Source organism: Salvia splendens, chromosome 20 (assembly GCF_004379255.2).
Source record: "Salvia splendens isolate huo1 chromosome 20, SspV2, whole genome shotgun sequence".
Taxonomy (NCBI): Eukaryota; Viridiplantae; Streptophyta; class Magnoliopsida; order Lamiales; family Lamiaceae; genus Salvia; species Salvia splendens.
Window position 1 is genome coordinate 20,845,374 of NC_056051.1, and position 19,962 is coordinate 20,865,335.

General features: G+C 40.5%; 2 pseudogenes; one reads left to right on the forward strand and one right to left on the reverse strand.

The window, feature by feature from the left end:
* Window positions 1-12,338: 12,338 nt before the first annotated feature.
* Window positions 12,339-14,809, forward strand: LOC121782092 (annotated as a pseudogene).
* Window positions 14,810-15,607: 798 nt separating this feature from the next.
* Window positions 15,608-19,311, reverse strand: LOC121782087 (annotated as a pseudogene).
* Window positions 19,312-19,962: the final 651 nt, after the last annotated feature.

Below are 19,962 nucleotides of genomic sequence, written 5' to 3' on the forward strand. Positions count from 1 at the left end.
ATGATTCAATTAAAAGATAACAAAGACTCTTATTTATAATACTCCATAATAACCTAACTTAGTGATCAAGAAATAGGAAAGATACGCTAAATCAATAATATATGAAATAATAGAGATATGAGAATATTACATAGATATACTCGTATTATGGGACTATAATAGGGAGTACTGCATTAATTATTCTTTGACATATAAATACTTCTTTCTCAGTTCCAAAGTACTCCAGTTAGTAATAAAAAACAAAATTCAGGTATTTCAAAAAAATAGTACTCCCTCTGTAAAAATACAATGATTTTAGAAGATAAATTATAAATAGAGCATCACTGTAATAAGAGAAAAGTATTATTTATAATGTACAAAAGTATAAATTAATATGAAAGTATATCCAAAATATGATACATTTTCCTTTTGGAAATCGTCATTATAATTCCTTAATAATGATTATCGACCATATAGAGGCTAAACATGAGTCACATGACTATGCTCCAAACGCTATGATCCAACTTTACTTGTCAAAAACATGAGAATGGAGATTCAACGACTTTTAGTAGAGCTCAAATTAATAATTTAAATCTTTGTTATTGCGTGGCCAGACTATTTCAATTAACTAGAACAAGAAAATTGTCGGATACCAAATTTCGCCACACCAAGACAAAATGTTGCAATCCCAATTAGGAGAAAAAAGATATATATATCCGCTAAATTAATGTCGAGATTAAGACTTTGTGAAAGTAATATTAAATTTATTATTATATTATGCATTAACCCAAGAAATACAGCATAATTCCACACGTCTCTTGATCAGGTGTGAGTGAACCTTAATTAATTACCTACGCACAACAAGCAGATGAAATTTCAGCTGTTTTCGTCACGGATTATTATTTATAAAATTATTTAGATCTTTGCACCTATCTACTTATTATCCTCGGAATCAAATTAAACTCTACAATTTTGGAATATTTATAAGATTAGAAGAAAGGGGTGTTTGGTACTAACAAGTTAATTGAGTGCTATTAGAATCGTCACCTACATATATAAGTTATATCCCATATATATTTGCAACCATTTAAAAATTTGATCCGTAGATATTCATTTTTTTATACAAAAAGACTCAAACTAAAAAAATGGTGAGCAAGAGTTCAACGACAATACCCAACAAAAATAAGATTTATTCAGTTATTAGTTATCATCATATTAATATTCCCAAAATTTGTAAAACCAACTAAATAGTGCATTAACAAATTATTGTAATTCATTTAATCACGTTTTATATCCATCCATAATTAATCTACCATTATGAGAAAATCATAAATGCATATGATTATTAAATTATACTACTCTCTTCGTTCCTCTGCAGTAGAGGTGTTTCATTTTCAGCACTTGTTTTGAAAAAATGATAATAAATAATTAAAGTAGAGAAAAAGTAAAACAACACTTCTCTATATTATTCTCTCTTACTTTATTTTTTAAAACGAGTGCTCAAAATGAAACGCTTCTGCTACATATTTTATATCCAATAAACAGATTTTATATCCAATAAACAGAGGAACGGAGGGAGTACTATCCAATAAACGGATTTTATATCCTGTAGTATTATTTTATTTGAGAATTGTTATTAGCCATATCATATTGAATTGAGGAACGGAGGGAGTACTATCCAATAAACGGATTTTATATCCTGTAGTATTATTTTATGCAATGTGTCTTACATATAAATGCATAAGAAAGTAAAATGAGTCTAAGTTTTCGACATAGTTGCCGAGTTGTGAGCAACGTTCACAGTAGGTAACTTGTCGATTCTTGAAGAAGGAAAACTATTTCACAACTTAAATAGACTTTGACCACTTATCGTGAAAGATGTGACGTTAGTCTGAAAATTGTCTTATCTTGGGAAATGAACAATGTCGGTGTGGTATTGCACTATAAGGACTAACGCTAAGATAAGTCTTTTGTGGTATTAACTGGAAGACAAGGTCTTGGTGATTTATCGTTTCTTAACCAATGTTAACATAACATTTAGCTTTCCATATTAATTGAAAACTACTTTAACGGATTAAATGGTGAGTGTCTTTCATTACCCAAGAATCCCAATAAATTGGGTAGTGATTATTATTATCTAGGTGGTGCTAGTATTGCAATGTCACGTGTGCTGGAAAAGTCCGATTTGATAATATATACAAGAGGTGTTCAAAAGAAGTTTTATAATTCTGTAACCTTGACGGCATAAAATTTATTCTATAAATAATAAATAGGGATTTCTAAAAAAGACCACTCTTGAAAAGATTAATTAATACTTCATATGTCCCATTAAAAATGAAACGTTTTCCTTTATGGGCTCCAATTAAAAAATGAACGTTTCAAAAAATGACATCATCTCTACTTTTTCATTTTTCTTACTTTATTCTCTCCTCATTAACTCTTAAAACAACAGTATATAAATCTTGTGCCGAAAAGTAAATGTTTCATTTCTAATGGGTCGGAGGGAGTATAAGTCAGGTAGCAGACTTAATACTACTCCATCCGTCCCATTAAAATATGTGCACTTTGCATTTTCGCTCGTCCCATAAAAATATAGACATTTCCATTTATGAAAAGTTATTCCCAACACATTACTCATATACATCAATTTATTTACATCTTATACCACTATGTCTACCATTACAACTCATTAAACACTAATAATAATGTGGGTCTCAGTATCCATTAACATTACTTTAACTACCATTCTTCTCATCTTTTTACTTTACCAATTGTGTATTAATTCTCTGGTTATTTCAATTGCCCATATTTTATGAGACGGAGAGAGTATTAAAATTTATACTCCATTTGTCCTATTAAATATGCAACATTTGGAAATCGGTACGGGTTTAGGGTTTAGGGAATTGAAAATTGGCTCGGGTTTAGGTTTTTATGTAGTGATGTTTTGTGATTTAATGTAGAAATTAAGTAAGAGAGTTGAAAAAGTAGAGATAGAGATGTTTCTATTTTAGGAAACGTTTCATTTTTAATGGGACAATCCAAAAAGGAAAACGTTTAATTTTTAATGGGACAGAGGGAGTACATAATTAAGTAAATAAATATATTATCTATGTATAGGATTGTACTAAAATGACAAACCAAATTAAAATGACAACCTACCACTAATGAGGAGCCTTAGATCTAGGAGTAGATTCAACCTTAGTCTGCCACGTGGCAGGCTTGCTTGCATATAAATAGCGGATCACTTGATTATCTCTGATTTCGTATCACGGATTGCTTGGAACAATATGTCGAGTTGTTTCCCTATGTATCGCAGATTGCTTGCTTATGTACCGCATATTGCTTGCCTAAGTTATCATTTAAACTATGGTGTCACCATAGTGCTCTGATTTCGATTCACAGATTGTTTGGAACTATATGTCGAATTGTTTGACTATATATCACATATTGCTTACTATCGTAGATCGATTGCTAAAATTGTCAAGTTGTCATTTTAACTATGGTGTCACCATAACACACCCATGTATGTATATTATAGATTTTATTGTAATTATAATAAATACTCTTAATATATAAATTTCTAATTTTAGTAAGTATTTATTTACAAGAATATAAAATTGAATACATATAAGTAATAAATTTCGGGGGTTTATATAATTTTAAATAAAGTTCATGTTACGTCATAAAAATGAAAATAGTGGAGTGGTGGACATAGTTAAATAACAAGGACAAGGAGGTCCAGGGTTTAATTCCTTTAGGACTAGTTTTATAATGTTTGAGATATATATATGAAAATGAAAAAACTGATTCAATTGGTCACTGATTTCCGGTCAAACCAGTCGATTTACCCGGTCCAGTCCAAACGACTCAACTGTCAACTAGTTTAATAGCACAAACTAGACTGGACTAGGCACCGATTCACGGCCAAATCGATCCGACCTGCTATTCCGGTCCAATTTCTAAAACACTTATTATATCTATGTGTAGAGCTAGGATTTGGAAACTATAATAACTTAAATGCTTGTATAGGGGTATTACAAGAATACTAATATGTTAAGGTGGTGATCGGTTTCCTACATAAAATAGTACTAGCAAGATATAATCTATAATTAAGTTGTTTGATTATTTTAGTTGAAATGGATGGCTATGACTAAATATTGATAACTATCCATCTAGGATTAAGTTGTAAAATTCAATATCATAAAATAAACACAATACAAATTTAATCTCAAGATATAATCTTGCCAACCGAACGATCCCTAATAGTATTAGATAAGTTTGAACATTTTTCAAGTTTTAAATTTTGCTTTGAACAAGACATGAATGAATACAAAAGTTGTACTGTTAGATTAATTTTATCGCAAATAATTTTACATCCACCAAATTAAAGTTGTACTATTAAATTAATTTTGTTGCAAACAATTTACATGCACCAAATTAAACTTTTACTTGGTGTGTTAGGAGACTAGTAACAAAGAAGGGCATTCCCATTTTTTTCTTTAGTGATAATGAACTATTTCGCCCACAAAGCGTCCATGATTGTAGGTTGCCATACCATGTTGATGGAGTACGTACTAAACAAGCCCAACAGCAGTAAAGCCCATCAGCCTAAAGCCCAAGAAAGAGTATCAGTTCGGCATGACTAAAGAGTATCAGAGTTCAGTTCGGCACAACCAAAGAGTTCGGCCCCAGCCTACAGCTCGGTAAAAGCCAACCAATCAAACTCTGCTCTCAAGTCGGCATCAAGCTCTACTCTCAGATCGGCAAAAGCTGCTCGGCCATAATTCAGCAGTTCGGTCTCAGCATTCGACCGAACTAGGAGATAGTGGACTCATGCAGGATTTCCACCTCCACCACCCACGATCTATTTAGTGGTGTCAAGCAGTCATTAACTCATGCAGGATAGTGGACCCATGCAAGATCGCCACGATCTCCACGACATCCACTACCTAGTAAACGGCTGCATGCCACGATCTAGGTTCAATGTATAAATAGAACCTAGATCAGATAGATAGGAGGTGCTAAATAGACTCTCTCGCTTTCTAGAGATAAAGATACAAAATAGCTAGTCTGTATTGTAAGCTGTAAGAAAACAGATCAAGCAATACAACTCGGCCCTCATTTCTTCCCGTGGACGTAGATTTACCTCAGTAAATCGAACCACGTAAAAATCTCTGTGTCGTGATCTGCATCTTCCTGCATTCACTAACATCAGAAATTCGCCGATTCATCACTGGCGCCGTCTGTGGGAAACAGAGAACCAAATTTGTGATAAAGCGAATTTTTGACCCTTTTTCCACCCAAAAAAAAAATGCATACCAGATCACATAACACCCATAATACCGTTCGTGATAACCGTGAGGAAGCTAGTCCAGCTCGCAGGTCTGAAAAACGGCCTCGGGAGACATCTACCTCCGGTTCTCACGAAGAAGGAACAAGCCCCTCCAGGAGTCATCGCACCGAGTCTTCCCAGCAGCCCGATTTAAATGAAGCTGTCAAGCTGTTCTTGGCCGAGAAGCAGGAGGAGTTCTTAACCTTCCTGCAGAAGAGCCAACAGCCGGAGAAGACAACGACGGATTCTCCCTCCTCATCTAGGCATGAAAGTCACTACCGCAGTAGTGACGTGTCTTCCAGGAGAAAGAATCCTCAACCCCGACATGTTCCTGTTCCTCCTCGGTACCGGAACCACAGGAGAACTCCATCTCCTCCGTACCGAAGAGATGTCGGGTTCGCCATGTACGGAGCATTAAAGACTCCGTTCTCGGACGATATCACCCGAACTCCTTTGCCGCGGAACTACCGAACTCCGTCGATAACCTATGACGGACTCGTGGATCCTCATGATTTCTTGGGACGCTATCAATATAACATGGCGAACCAGGGTCTCAACGAGGTCCACATGTGCAAGCTGTTCCCCGAGCTGCTCATCGGGAACGCCAGAAGGTGGTTCGACAGCCTTCCTCAAGGCAGCATTAGATCCTACCGAGATCTAATGGATGCTTTCCACAGGAGGTTCTTTCAGAAAGCGGAAGCCCGGATCACTTCGGCTCAGCTGCTTTCTATTCGTCAAGGTCGCGACGAAAAAATCAGCGACTTTATGACAAGATTCCACAAGGAATGCCTGCAAGTAGACGATCTCAACGATCTGCTTGTCATCTCGGCATTCCAAAATGGAATCCTGCCTGGAGCTCTCTACAGGAAGCTCGTTGAGTGCGGTCCGCAGACAGCTCAGGAAATGTGGGACATTGTGGACCAGTACTCCCGGGCCGATGAGGCAGACCGTCGCAAACGGTCGTTAGACAGCTCATCGTCCCGAGGAGACAGAAGGAAGCCCGATCATAGCGATCAGGGGCATCCTCGCCGGACTCCATTTGAAAGAATTCAAAGGGCTCCGGTGCAAGGCAGATTGGGGCCACGTCTCAACCCCGAGAAGCCGCCCGCTCAGTTCGTACCACTGAACAGTCAAGAGCGGAAATTTTCGAACTACATTCCGATATGTTCGAAAGACCAAAGCGGATGACGAAATCAGCCGTGCGGCGACCTCAGGATCAATATTGCTCCTTCCATCAAGCCCACGGACACGATACCGAGGAGTGCCGAGATTTGGCTGCAGGTATTGATGTTCTTGTGAAAACAGGAACGTTAAAAAATACCAAAGCAAGCAGCCGAAAAAGAACAAAAGGCAGAGAGGTGCGAACTGCAATCCTCAGGATCCGAAAAGGCATGAGGATCCCGAAGACGACGACGAGCCGCAATATGATGGAGTAATCCAGACTATTGATGCTCTCCCTGCCGGGAAGACTAAGTCGTCCCTAAAAGCAGAACGCAGAGGTTCCAATCAAGAGGAGCCAACACATAAAAGGCTGAAGAAAGACGAAGTGATTACATTTTCAGATGCCGATCCCGTCCCAGCCATCTCTCCTCACCAAGACGCTATTGTCATTCAAGCCGGAGTGGCAAACAAACTGATCCACAGAGTATTTGTGGATACAGGAGCGTCAGTCAGCATTCTTTTTAAAGAATGTTTCGATAAAATGGAAGTGGATCCAGCTCGGCTCAGTCCGGCTCCACTTCCTCTGAAAAGTTTCGCCCAGGAGGACACCCGCCCTGAAGGTATTATCAGCCTTCCGATCACGGTGGGAAAAGCGCCTACAAGCTCCAATACGATGATCGAGTTCTTTGTGGTGAAAGCTCGGTCCCCGTACAACATCATCCTGGGGAGAGACTGGCTCAACACAGTTCGGGCCGTTTGCTCTACTTATCACCTCACCATCAAGATCCCCACTAAAGGTGGGATAGCAGTCATCCGAGGTGATCAAAAGAGAGCAAAAGAATGTCTGCAGGTTGCGCTTAAAAGTGCCGAGCAATCAGTTCGGCACCATCAAGCATAGCAATCACAGCAACCGGAGTCAGAGGCAAGCGAGATGACCGAAGTCACTTCAGAGCCGAACTCAATGACCGTTCAGTTATACGAAGATGATCCATCCAGAGCGGTCAAGATCGGCTTCGCAGGAACGCCTCTACTCCGGGAAAAGACCATTCAGCTCCTCAAGGAGTACAAAGATGTCTTTGCATGGTCTCCGTTGGACATGACCGGAGTGCCCCCCGAGGTAATCACTCATCGGTTAAATATTGATCCTTCAATCCGGCCAGTAAAACAGAAGCAAAGACTCTTTGCGGCAGAAAGAAGCCAAGTCATCCATGACGAAGTCCGCCAATTACTAAAAGCGGATGTACTATTCGAGGTGAAATATCCTTCTTGGGTGGCTAATCCTGTGATGATCAAGAAAAAAGGAGGAGGATGGCGGATGTGCATAGATTTTACCGATCTAAACAAGCACTGTCCTAAAGATTGCTATCCCCTTCCGAATATAGATAAAAAAGTAGAAGCTTTGATCGGCTTCGAAATTTTCTGTTTTCTTGATTTATACAAAGGATATCACCAAGTGTTGATGGATGAGAGTGACGCTCCGAAAACAGCTTTCATTACCGATTTCGGCATTTTCGCTTATAAAAAGATGCCATTCGGTTTAAAGAATGCCGGAGCCACTTATCAAAGGATGGTAGACAAGCTTTTTCGGCACCTGATTGGAAAGGAGGTCGAAGTGTATGTTGACGATATAGTTGTCAAAAGCAAAAGCACTTCGGAGTACGAAGACAACCTCAAATCCACTCTCAACGTGCTCCGAAAAGCCAACCTCAAACTCAACCCCCAAAAATGTACCTTTTTGGTAGATTCGGGAAAGTTTCTGGGTTGTTTGGTTTCCAAGGACGGACTCAAGGCAAACCCCTCAAAAGTTCAAGTCGTTCAGAACATGGCAATGCCGAAGTCCATACATGACGTGCAAAGGCTAACCGGATGTCTAGCCGCACTGAATCGATTCCTTTCCCAAGCAGCCGAAAAGCAACTGCCGTTCTTCAAGGTGTTGAAAAAGGCACCAAAGTTCGAGTGGGGAGCCGAGCAGAAAAAGGCCTTTGACGAGCTCAAAAGTTATCTAGCCGAGCTTCCTATTCTCTCTGCTCCAACCGAAGCCGAAGTAATTTTCTTATACTTAGCGGCATCCGATCAAACCATTAGCGCGGTGCTTGTACGAGAAGAAGGCCTAAAGCAGTTTCCCATCTACTTTACAAGCCGAGCATTAAGAGGTCCAGAAACAAGGTATCAACCTCTGGAGAAAATTGCTCTGGCGTTAGTAAATGCAGCAAGGAGACTGCGGCCGTACTTCTATGCTCACAAGATATGCGTCTTAACCGATCTGCCTCTTCGGCAAGTTTTGACCAAGCCAGAAGCATCAGGCAGAATCGCCAAATGGGCCATAGAGCTGGGAGAACACTCAATCGAGTACCTACCTCGAAAAGCCATCAAGGGACAAGCCTTGGCAGATTTTCTTGCAGAGGCCAAGTTCGATCAAGCAATCCCTGTCATTGCCGAACAGAAAAATTCTGCCAATGCCGAACTAGCACAGCCCTTGGAATCCGAAGAAGAGCCGCCGGACTGCTGGAGCGGATTCGTAGATGGAGCTTCAAACAAGATGGGAAGTGGAGCTGGTATTTTACTTGTCGCTCCCAACGGACACGAGGTAACCTACTCACTCCGGTTCCTATTCCCCACTACTAATAATGAAGCCGAGTACGAAGCCCTCCTGGCCGGACTCCAGTTAGCGCAAAGTCTGCTTGTCAAATCTCTCAAAGTCCATTGTGATTCACAAGTCATAGTAAATCACATGTTGGGTACAAGTGAAGCTCGTGACGAGAGAATGAAGAAGTATTTGGACAAAGCGCAAAGCATCAGCCAAAGTTTCTCCTATTTTCGGATAATCCGCATTCCCAGAGCGGAAAATAGCCGAGCAGATACCTTAAGTAAGTTGGCCTCAGATCCGAGCTCAAAGGCGGAAGAATTAATGCATCGAAGCATTGATGAAGCCGAGGTACGTTCAGTATCCAGCTCGCCGAACTGGATGACGCCAATCTTGCAGTATCTGGATCAAGGACAATTGCCCGAGGATAAGAGAGAAGCTCGGAAGATCACGTGCCGAGCACTTCGGTACGAACTTCATGAAGGAGTCCTCTTTAGAAAGTCTTACCTCCAGCCGTTATTGCGGTGCGTAGGACCAGAAGAGACGGACTACATCCTCAGAGAAGTTCATGAAGGATCGTGCGGCAGCCACATCGGAGCTAGAGCTTTAGCTAAAAAAGTTCTAAGATGGGGATATTATTGGCCAACCTTGGTACAAGAAGCAGTGCAGCTCGTCAAGACCTGCCCGAAGTGCCAAATCCATGCAAATATCCCAAGGATGCCGCAGACCGATCTATCCACTATGCAGAGCCCTTGGCCTTTCATGCAATGGGGCATAGACATAGTGGGACCACTTCCTCAAGCTCCTCGGCAAATGAAATTCCTAATCGTTGCCGTGGACTACTTCACGAAGTGGGTGGAAGCTGAACCATTAGCTGCGATAACGAGCTCAAAGGCATTGGACTTCGTCTGGAAGAACATAGTGTGCCGATTTGGCATACCCCACATCCTCATCTCGGATAACGGGACTCAGTTCACCGACAAGACGTTCAAGAATTGGTGCCAAGAGCTGAATATTCAACAGCGGTTCACTTCGGTCTCTCATCCACAAGCAAACGGACAAACGGAGGTAACAAATCGTATCCTGGTGAAAGGGTTAAAAGCTCGGTTAGAACAAGCCAAAGGACAATGGGTAGAAAATCTCCCTCAAGTCCTATGGTCCTACCGAACTACACCCACAACCTCCAACGGTGAAACTCCGTACAGTCTGGTGTACGGCACTGAAGCCGTAATTCCGGTGGAGATCGGCGTACCCAGTCCCCGAACTCTAAATTTCTCCTCAGAAATGAATGACGACGGACTGAGAGCCGAGCTAGATCTTGCCGAAGAAAGAAGAGAATTGGCATGCATAAAAGCAGCCAAGTACAAGGAGCAAGTAGCCCGGTATTACAACCAAAGGGTGAAGAAGCTGCAATTTCAAGTGGGAGATCTCATCTTGAGAAACAACGAAGTAAGCCGAGCAGAAAAGCTGGGCAAGCTCGAACCCACATGGGAAGGTCCGTATCGGGTGTCAGAAGTCCTCGGCAAAGGGTCTTACAAATTGGCTCACATGTCAGGAGAACAGGTACCCCGAACATGGCACATTTCCAACCTCAAAAAGTTCCATTTGTAAGAGACAGTCCGGTCAGTCAGTCTTGCGTCCTGTTCAGTCAATGTGCTTTATTTGGTTTACTTGGTCTTTATTTGTCTCTGTGCGTTTTGTCTGTCTATGTGCGTGTCGTCTCTTACAAATGTTACTGAGGTATCTTGTTCTTCGAAGGCTGATCCCCTTCTTAGAACATATACAAGCCAACGATTGTGAGTCAAAGCTTCTACAGAAGATACAAGACCACGATTCAGCTTAAACAAGCAGTTCGTCTGAAACGAGCTGCAATAAGCCAACGATTGTGAGTCAAAGCTTCTACAGAAGATACAAGACCACGATTCAGCTTAAACAAGCAGTTCGTCTGAAACGAGCTGCAATAAGCCAACGATTGTGAAGTCCAAGCTTCTACAGAAGATACAAGACCGCAATTCAGCTTAAACAAGCACTTCGTCTGAAACGAACTGCAACAAAAGTCCGGTTCTCGCGATAAAACTTGCCTGAATTAGGACAAGGGAAAGTCCGATCCACGCGATAAACTCGCCGAATTAGGACAAGGGAAAGTCCGATCCCCAAATTAGGACAAGGGAAAGTCCGATCCCCAAATTAGGACAACGGAAAGTCCGATCCGAGCGATAAAACTCGCCAAATTAGGACACAAGCTTAGTCCGGTCAAAGATGTTTATTTCATCAGACCAAAGACGAGTCCGGTCAAAGATGTTTATTTCATCAGACCAAAGACGAGTCCGGTCAAAGAAGAGTTCACTTCATAAGACCAAGGACAAACATCGACTTACCCCGTACCTTTATCCAGAATGCCGAAGTAATTCACTTCGCTTTCCGGGGGGGGTAGTGATGGAGTACGTACTAAACAAGCCCAACAGCAGTAAAGCCCATCAGCCTAAAGCCCAAGAAAGAGTATCAGTTCGGCATGACTAAAGAGTATCAGAGTTCAGTTCGGCACAACCAAAGAGTTCGGCCCCAGCCTACAGCTCGGTAAAAGCCAACCAATCAAACTCTGCTCTCAGGTCGGCATCAAGCTCTACTCTCAGATCGGCAAAAGCTGCTCGGCCATAATTCAGCAGTTCGGTCTCAGCATTCGACCGAACTAGGAGATAGTGGACTCATGCAGGATTTCCACCTCCACTACACCCACGATCTATTTAGTGGTGTCAAGCAGTCATTAACTCATGCAGGATAGTGGACCCATGCAAGATCGCCACGATCTCCACGACATCCACTACCTAGTAAACGGCTGCATGCCACGATCTAGGTTCAATGTATAAATAGAACCTAGATCAGATAGATAGGAGGTGCTAAATAGACTCTCTCGCTTTCTAGAGATAAAGATACAAAATAGCTAGTCTGTATTGTAAGCTGTAAGAAAACAGATCAAGCAATACAACTCGGCCCTCATTTCTTCCCGTGGACGTAGATTTACCTCAGTAAATCGAACCACGTAAAAATCTCTGTGTCGTGATCTGCATCTTCCTGCATTCACTAACATCAGAAATTCGCCGATTCATCACATGTCTTATAGTAAAATGGAATCCCATCATTCAAGATTCCACTACTTTCCATAAAAAAATTACTCAACACTCTACTTCTACACTATACCTAAAATTTTTTGCCAACCTCAATTAGCACCTATAAATACGTTTTCGCAGCCTTGTTTCTTTTACCTCACAATCACAATCACAATCAAACATACAAATACACACTCATCAACTCTTTAGCATCAATGGCTTCCTTAAGAATTTCTCCCATCGCCCCCTTCACTCAGTCGAAAAGAATCGACACCTCTCATCGAGATAAACATGGGTCGTCCTTGTTCGGGAAAACTTTCCCGAATAGGGTTTCGAATGAGAATCGCCCACTGTTAGCTATCTCCCAAGTTGCTACAAACCCCCCTTCTGAAGTTGTTGCAAATCAAGAAGGTGAAAATGTTAATGAGAAACATGTTGCTTGGACTAGTGTTAAGCAAGAGAGATGGCAAGGAGAGCTTCAAGTTCAAGGAGAAATCCCACAATGGCTGGTATGCACTATGTGTTTTCAATCTTGTTATGATCGAAAATGTTCTTGTAATCTAAAGCACTAAAAAATTAAAATCAAGGATTGATTCCTATTAACAAATCATGTGACAATAGGGTTGGACTATAGTGACGTGCCTAGTCCAATTCCAAATTTTATTTTATTCCACCATAGTCCAAAATGCATACGTGTATAACAAATTAAATAATGTCACAATTTTGCTATCATGCAGAACGGAACATATCTAAGAAACGGGCCGGGCCTATGGCACATCGGAGACTACAACTTCCGGCACCTCTTCGACGGCTACGCCACCCTCGTCCGCCTCAACTTCGACTCCGGCCGCCTCGTGATGGGCCACCGCCAAATCGAGTCCGACGCCTACAAAGCCTCCCAAAAAAATAAAAAACTTTGCTACCGTGAATTCTCCGAGGCCCCCAAAACCGACAACTTCTTGGCCTACATAGGCGACCTAGCCAAGCTCCTGTCCGGCGCCTCGCTCACCGACAACGCCAACACGGGTGTCGTGAAGCTAGGCGACGGACGGGTTGTTTGCTTGACCGAGACCCAAAAGGGGTCTATTGTCATAGACCCCGACACTTTAGACACGTTGGGGAAGTTTGAGTATAGTGACAATTTGGGCGGGCTGATCCACTCAGCCCATCCAATTGTCACTGATACTGACTTTATTACTTTGTTACCCGATTTAATCAACCCGGGTTACCAAGTGGTTAGGATGGAGCCCGGGTAGAATGAGAGGAAAGTGATTGGGCGGGTGAATTGTCGGGGCGGGCCATCCCCCGGGTGGGTCCACTCGTTCCCGGTGACTGAGAACTATGTGGTGGTCCCGGAGATGCCACTTAGGTATTGTGCACAGAATTTGCTAAAGGCGGAGCCCACACCTTTGTATAAGTTTGAATGGCATCCGGAGTCTAAAGGGTTCATGCATATTATGTGCAAAGCTAGCGGCAAAATCGTAAGTTCACTTTGTTCCCCTTTTTTTATTATGTGCGAAAATAGTAATATTTGTTTGTTTTATTAATTATAAGGTGGCAAGTGTGGAGGTTCCTTTGTTTGTGACGTTTCATTACATCAATGCTTACGAAGAGAAAGATGAAGATGGGAGAGTCACGGCCGTCATTGCTGATTGCTGTGAACATAACGCCGATACTAACATTCTTCAAAACCTTACGCTTCAAAATCTTCGCTCGCGCAACGGCCAAGATGTGTTGCCTGATGCAAGGTCTAGTCTCTTTCTAATTAGTATTTGTTTGTTACTATATCTATATCAATTTTGATGTTCATTTTTTTTTAATGATTATGAAGGGTTGGGAGATTTAGGATTCCAATTGATGGGAGTCCAAATGGGACATTAGAGGCGGCATTGGATCCAAATGAGCACGGTAGAGGAATGGATATGTGTAGCATTAACCCTAACTTTTTGGGGAAGAAATATCGCTATGCTTATGCTTGTGGTGCTCAAAGGCCTTGCAACTTCCCAAATACCCTAACCAAGGTATTCATTACTCAAAACTTTATTCCAAAAATATTTTTCTGTTGTATCTGAAGAAACATCTTAAATTTATAAAATTACCTTATTTTCAAAAAGGTATTCATTACTCAAGATTTCCTTAAGTTTGGACTTGTGAGTTTGTGTTAATTTAATTATATTGGTATGTGTAGATCGATTTATTCGAGAAGAAGGCTAAGAACTGGTCTGAGGAAGGATCTGTGCCCTCAGAGCCCTTTTTTGTGGCTAGGCTTGGCGCGACAGAGGAAGATGATGGTGAGTTTTTCGATCGAGAATTAATTACATCTTATATTAGTAGTAAGTTTGATTATTGAAGATCTAATTGTTGTATACTGAAAATGTAAATACGGTTGCAGGTGTTGTGATCTCGATGATTAGTGAGAAGAATGGTGATGGATTTGCGTTGGTGTTGGATGGAACTACTTTCGAAGAAATTGCGAGGGCGAAATTCCCGTATGGTCTCCCTTATGGTCTGCATGGAGCATGGGTTCCCAAAAACTGAATTTTGAAGTTTAATTAATGTTTTTGCATTTCAGAATGTTTAAGAGATTATTATCTTGTGTATGTTGTGAGATTGCATCTGAATTATGAAAAAGGAAAATTTGAAAAATTCTGCGTCGTTTGTTTGATTATATTGAATAATTCTCGTTTTCTAAGTAGTACTACTATTAGAGAATAATATAATCCATAATCAAGCGAATACAATTATAATTTATAGGAATGAATATCTGTCATTTGTTTGAAATATACTGCATAATTCTAGCTTTGCATGTGTTTTCTATTTTTATTATTATTCATTAAATTTTACTCTTTTCAATGCGCTATTAAATTTATTTAAGAATTATGAAAAATGAAGAAAATTTCTAAAATGGCCCCTTTCAGCAGTAAAATCCTGCATCTGCGGTAACAATCAAGAATACTTTTTTCAATATTTCAAAACAAGTTTAAAAATTGTGAGTAATAATGACAATACTAAAACATTATAGTTTGTATGTTATACTAAAAGTTTTGACTGGGGCTATTAAGTTAATAATAGAAGCAATATTTGTCATATTGTATTTAGGTTCATACTAAAAATCATCATAAGATCAATGGGACAAAGGGACACATGAACTATACATAATTTAAAAATCAAACTAAACTTATTGTGTTTTAGCCTTATCCCATTTGAAAATTCAATGGGATACAGGGATCAAATAAGAATCGAATATGCTATCCATTATTCATGATTTTGTTTGATTTAGTTCTAATTACATATTGGGTTTGAACTGATAGTTTTCTTGCTTCACATGTTGAATGACTCCAAATCTATGTAATTATTTGTTTCTTGATATATACTATGTGGCACACACGCACAGAGTGAAGAGTGAAGAGTGTGTGTGTGTGTGTGAGGGGAAAGAGAGAGAGATTACAACTGAAAAGAGAGATTACTATCTTCCAAACTATTTACAAAGAAAGATTTTATGATCTTTTGAGTTGATCTGATCAACCAATTCACCCTTTATTTTTACAAATTTTCATTCTTGCTATCACTATGAACACAAAAAACAAAACAAAAAAAAAAAACTTGTGTGTAGACATCTACAAACAGTAAAGTATAATGACTAAGATCTAGTCTGAAACACTCTATTATACCAAATAGAATGCAAAATCATATGAAAAACATCATACTTCACTGGCTTTTGATGCCACAGAAAATGCTGCTGCACCTTCTTCACCCTCCCCTGCATCTCCAAGTACCTCTTCCTCGGTATCGACTCGAGTATCCTCTTCAGGTCCGGTATATCCTTCTCGAGAACGAACACAGCAAACGCCTCCCAGTTCAGCGTCTCAAAGAAGGGGGGGACGAAGTTGTCCGAGATGATCACGGGCACGCACTCGTAGAATATGGCCTCCACCACCCGGGGGCTGTTCACCTCGAACCCTCGCGCGCAAATGCAGTACTTGCTGCTCTTCATGTACTGCACGTAGCTCGTCTGCCCCCTCGCCTTCTTGCGTATCTGCCCGAATATCTTCATGTCGGGGTCCTTGCCGTGCCACTGCTTAAGCAGGATCGGCCGGAGGTAGCCGTGCATGTTGCCCGCGAAGAAGGCGAGATTCCGTCTCTGGGACGGGGGCCGGCCCCCGAGCTGCCTTAGCGGGTTTTGTGGCGTTTGGATGTACGTCTCAGGGAGGGATGTGTCTTTGCCGAACGTGAACCCTTCTTTCACGTCGGCGTTGCAGAGGGACCGGATGCAGTTCGTCATGATCTCCCTCGTCTCAGCCGGCGCCTGAGGAAGAAAAACGAAATAATAAATGAGATTCTGATATTGCGTTTCTCTATCATTGACAACGATGTATGTAGGAAATGAGATGTACCCAATCGTGACAGGCGACGAGGAAATGATCGGATCCGGTTGTTCTGTTCCAGAAAGGGTATTTGGCGGTGATCGTCTGGATGTAGTTGCTTAGCGTGTCGATCAAGGGCTTGCGATTGTGAGAGTCGGGAACGTAGAGAGAGACCTCCAACTGACGCGTGCTGAAAGGCAAGTAGAAGAGGTGGGCCTTTTAGGCTTTTTGGTGACGAATTTCTTGTACGACTTTAGCTGCTTCATGAACCACCCTTCGGAGGCATATATGCCTTTAAGAGGCGGCTGGTGAAATATAGGCCTTTCGCCTTCAGCGTAGATGTAAACCTTGAGAGTCTCTTCCATCAACTCGTAGCTCCTGCACTCAACAATTTGGAATCGAATGAACAGATGTAGATAGTAATTTTACGAGCATGTTTCTCACCTGAAGCAAATCGTAGTCTTATCGTACTAAACAACGCGTTTGAGGCAATATAGAGAAATTAATCGATTCAAGATTGTTTCCTAATTTAAGCTATGCTAATGCAATTTAAAGCCCGAACTTCCAAAACGACATTCATAACATAAGCAAACATTAAACACCTAAACAAGTAAGCTCGAATCGTGAAGAATTTCAGCAACAAAGAAACAACACTTGCAGAAATTTACAAGGAGTTTTAAGTTTGCTCACCTTTTGAAAGCAGAGAAGTTGCGAAACAAGCTAACATCAAACTGAGGCTCATTTTCTATCAACGGAGCATTCTCGATCAGGGCTTTTGCATTTCGTAGTTCACGATCTGCAGGTGAAGACCATTGAATCTTCTGCAAACAGATTAAAAATTAGTGACGATGGACCATACGCTCCATAAGTGTCTAACTAACACTAGTTGAGTGCATATATATACCGGTGGTTGGTACGAGAGCTGACTCTGCTCGAGCATATTGCTCATTTTAGATATTGTTAGTACTGCAGGTTCCGGTTCACTAATTCTTTCTTTCGTTCTTCTGGAATGATCTGCATTCGGAATGCTGGGATTTTCACTTTTCAGCAGTAAATTGTCGGACTCTTTCCCCGTTGTTACATCTGGAGGAGGAGATTCTGTAGAAGTGCTTCGACTTGGTTCTGGATTTTGTGGAGGGAAAGATTGGGAGAGCAAACTAGACGGTGATTCAGCAACTGAAGGAGTTCCCTTAGAAACAAGTTCTTCGTTTCTACCAATACTTTGAACGATGTCTCCATTCCCATCATGCTTCATCGAATCATTAGCTCTGGAAGCTTCTTCCAGCTCCTGAAGCCCGTCATCAGTGCTCTCAATATAATTCCTCACTGCTGTATCAATGATTGAGTCGCGATCCATTTCCAACGAGTCCTTCAAAGAAATCTCATCCTCTGGATCAATGCCATCTTCGTCTATGGTGCCATTCAAGAAGGTATTGCCATCTCCCAGACGAGAATCATCATCGCCTAAAGTATCGTTCAACCCATTTTCCAGATGAAAACCACCACCTAAAGTATCAACGATCCTCGTACCATTTTCAAGAACAAAGTCATCACCAAAAGTATCATTTGAAGCTTTCCCATTTTCCAAACCAAAACCATCACCTAAACTATCATTCAGAGTCTTTCCACTTCCCGAGACAAACTCATCTTTACCATTCCTTGTATCATCATACCTTCCCTTTATAGCATCTGGCCCCTCATCACCAACACTCGAATTTGTAGAATCTCTATTAATCGGATCCCTACTGGAAATGTTCTTAATAGTAGCTACACGAGACTTGCTAGTCTCGAACACAGAGGATAAGACATTCCCATATGGACGCTCGAAATACTGTACAAACAAAACCAACCCGAAAACCACCCCCATTAGCAACAGCATCCTCCTTGTCTCCACAAGGCATACATAACGGAGCTCGTTGCCCATGCTCAAACCCCTAAAATATTCAGAAACACGCAATCAAGAGCTAAATTCAACCTAGTGGGGCTCAAATGCATATATGCAAATAGAATTCAGTACAACAGAAGATGACAAATAAATACTCAATCCAGTTCAAAATTCTTAAAAGATCCCACCTCAAAGTTTCCAAATTTGAGATGGGATTCTTTAAAACATAGGCAAACAACGCAACAAACAATAAACATTCAATTTATTCAAATACAAATTATAGAACCATGGAAACAATTAAACCTATCACTAACAAAATAACAACTCAATTATAAGATCAATATGGATTTTCAATCATGAAATACAGTAGCAAAACTCAACTTTTTCACCAAAACAAGAAGCAGCAACGACCATATCAATCACAAAACCCAAAATTCAAGAACCTAACAGAGTAATGAAATCAATTAATACCCAGAAAAGAAAATAATTGAAAAAAAAAATGCAAGAAACATATAAAAGAAAACCTGAATTGGTGAGCTGCAAGAACTACACTGGAAACGAACCTTTCAACTCAAAATCCGATTAATAAATAAACAACCAACAAATATCAATCATTGCATGCAATATTAATCAGTCAACTGCAACAACAATTGAATATACAAATTAAAAGAAGCAGCCATCTTTCTCGACCTCAAATTAGGTGAGCAGATTTTCCCAATAACAACCACGTGGAAGCGAAACTTCTGAAATTGATCACCTCACCTGCTCGATATGTAACAATTACTCATATATTCGATCCAAGTTCACTTTTTTCCAATGGGTTTTTTATTCTGGCGTTGCTTCAGTAGTCGGTGAAAGAAAACAAAGAAAAAAGAGTTACAATAGTAATACACTTTTTCGTCTGTAATTTTCCATTTTTGGGGGTTTAGAAAATGTGTTCTAACACTCTTTTGAAATGACGAATTTAGCCTTTGACTTATAATTTTCACGTCATTAAGTTTATATAGTAGGAGATCTATAACCAATAATAGATGATCTTTTTCCTTAAAGTGGAAAATTAAAATAAATAATGTACTACTACTAATGAATGAAACGAATTATATTTATTTCCTAACATAAAATTATGAACAAATCTTTTGGAAGTTAGTATTACTGTATTAGACTATTAGTAACAAAAGGATTTCACTTTAATGTTATTTAGGGCATCAGCAGTGGGGCGCCCTAAGGCGCGCCACGTCATCAGTTTTATCGTCCTTCTCCCCACCTGCAGTGGGGGGCCCTAAGGCGCGCCACATCATCATTTTATTGTTTTGTTTAATTAATTTAAATGTTTTCAAATAACAAGTAACGAGTAAATAAAAAACGTCTAGATAACAAATGGCGACGCATTAATAAAAAAATGTTACACCATTCAACTTACAAAAAAAAATCACTAAGTCGGTGCAATTCCCAACTTCCGACGCAGCTCATCAATTAACGCCCGGAGATATTCGGCTTCGTCGGGGTCAGTACACTTCTTGAGGGCCTTGTACGTCTGCAATAACGTCCTC